The sequence below is a fragment of the Tupaia chinensis genome, unplaced genomic scaffold (genome assembly GCF_000334495.1).
Source record: "Tupaia chinensis unplaced genomic scaffold, TupChi_1.0 Scaffold000706_1, whole genome shotgun sequence".
NCBI classification, from domain to species: Eukaryota; Metazoa; Chordata; class Mammalia; order Scandentia; family Tupaiidae; genus Tupaia; species Tupaia belangeri.
In genome coordinates this window covers 1348590-1351162 of record NW_006160229.1, presented here as the reverse complement: position 1 = coordinate 1351162, position 2573 = coordinate 1348590, and the positions used below count along the sequence as shown (strand labels likewise).

General features: G+C 41.0%; 1 pseudogene; it reads left to right on the top strand.

Annotated features, from left to right (window-relative positions):
• The first annotated feature begins 204 nt into the window (after positions 1-204).
• The window catches only part of LOC102499409 (heterogeneous nuclear ribonucleoprotein D-like pseudogene), a 5171-nt pseudogene continuing 2802 nt past the window's right edge, over positions 205-2573 (top strand).

Genomic DNA, 2573 nt, shown 5'->3' with positions numbered 1-2573 from the left:
TGTTTGAACAGGAGAATAATCATAGTGATGTTCGAAATCAATGTTTCTTTGTAATGGAGAAATTTGTGCCTTTTTCAACTTTTCTGAGATACCAAGCCAAAAAATGAAATGCCTTGGTAATTATTATGCACACAGGAAGAGACAATATGGACAAGCTATGACCATATTGCCTAGAAACCTGGTTTTGAGTACTGACTCTGCGTTATGCTAGCTGTGTCACCAGAGGCAAGGCGCTTCCCCTCTGGTACAGAGGATGACTTCTGCCTTCTCAGACAATTCATCAAGTGATGTGATCAAGGTTTTTGAACATTATACAATACCATCTTTAAGTGAAGAACTGTTGCTTATTAAGAGCAAAAAGTTTACATGAAGCTGCATTTCAGAGGAGCGGTTCCTACAGGCATTTCAGGCCATTTATCTTAAGGCCAGTGGGGTAAGGAGTTCTCTCCCACTTAGTGCTTCCCACCCTAGGCCTCATTATAGTTTTTATTTTGTAACCCTCACCCCCAGAAGCAACTGATATTTTATTTTTTTTCTAGAGCGAGTAAGTTTTGAGCCTAATTGCATGCTTTCTCTAAACAACGGACTGTAGAGCCTTCATTTGTTCATTTGTTCATTTCACAAGTGTTTATTAAGTACCTACTATGTGTCAGACACTCTTCTAGACACTTGGTACATATCAGAGAACAAAGCAAAGCTCTTGTAGCATTTACATTCCATTTGGCCAGGAGAACAAGCAATAAACAGCTCAATAGGTTGAGCTGCCATGGCACAGTGGTAACGTAGTGCCCCATAAGGCTGAGAACCATATGGCCGACCAAGATACCTGCTGGACCCCTCTCCTCACATTGGCATGTGTGTTGGCATATGCCCTAAATCCTGACAAGCTGGAGTTGGGGAAAGGGGGTCACAATGTGAGGAGACCATACTGAAGGTGTTTTCTCTCTCTTTCTCTCTCACATGCATGTACCTATACTCTCTATCATAACAACAACAAAAACAACAACAAAACCAGTTCAACATAATAAAGTTAAAAACATAGTATACAAGAAGATAATAACTGCTATGGAAAAATAGGGCTGAGTGAGGGGATATGGGAGCAGTTTACAATTTAAACAGGAAAAAAAAATGGGACCTGCAGGTGGCATGGTGGTTAAGGGTGCCAGACTCCCACATGGCCAACTGTGGTTCAAGTCCCAGACCTGGCAGCTTGCTTTCTCACTTTCTCTCCCTCCCTCCCTCCCTCTCTCTCTCTCACTCTGCCCATCTCTATTATCTATAAATAAATAAAGTTAAATAAAATAATTCTTTAAAGAAAAAAAAAACCTTATGTGAGAAAGCTTTGTAAATGTAAATTCCCTAAATACCTTTTAGAGTTGAATATTTTCAGACAAGTTTGAAAATTGCCAAAGTTGTCTGTATTCTTTTGCAGGATCATCCTGCTTTGCTTTAAGGAATGCTGTTCATTCATTCAATCAATATTTATTGAGTTCCTGCTTGGTTGAATGAATAAACACTGATGATAATAGTGATAGCTAAAGCATTATTTATATATGTGATCTCATTTAATCCTTATAACAACTCAGTAATATAGACATATGTCCCCAAGTGAGCAATCCTGTAGCATACAGGCAATTAATCTGATTAAGGATACCCTTCCTCATTCTGAAAAGCAATCGTAGGAAGAAGATGACTTTGCTGAGTATCACTAATGTCTTTGGGATTGGCAGGGCCAGCTGGTTAGTGAGTTCTGGCAGTAACCTCCTTTCCATAGCTTTTATTGCTATTGCTTTATCAGACATTACCTGTGGGCTTAAGAATGACTTTTTAAAAAAAGTTTATTTATTTCATTCATGAGAGAAAGAAAGAGAGAGGCACCCTTGGGAGGGTCTTCATGTCATGATCCTTCCTGTAACCCTTCAGCCAGGTAGAATCATGCCATAGGCATCTGCAGCTTGTTGAGGCAGACTGAGAGAGGGGTAGCATGGGGAGTCTGGAGCCTTCCCACATGGTCTCTGGCATAGTGCAATAGTGTCCCTGTTGCCTGCATCACCATGGCTGGGCCGAGATGTGACTGTTTTCAAGAAGCTATCTACTAGCTGCTGAGGAAGGCCAGTTGGTATGGTTGGTGGTCAAGCCTCATCATACATGACTGAGGACCCTCTGTACTAAAATTGTCACTCTGTTAGGTGAAATCGTGTGCTCCTTCATTAGAGAAGGGACAATATTAAGGAAATTATGAGACCTTTTAGTTTTCTTCCACTCTAGCCACTGAGTGAGTGAATAACAAGTAAAATATGTGTCTAGGTTGGAAGCTCTAAGAAAGGAAAGCCTCAGCTTTTCGATTGGGTAGCAGGTGAATAATCAATTAGGAAGAAATAAGGAAGAAGGGCCTTGGTAAAAGGTCGAATTGGAAGTCAAAAAGGAAAGGTAGGCTCTTTCCCACTATACACGATGGCAGGCGATAAAGCTGCAAAACAGGATACTAAGGAGAAGAAACCTGAAGCCAAGAAGGCTGATGCCAGTGGCAAGGTTAAAAAGGGTGACCCCAAGGCTAAAAAGCCCAAGAAGGG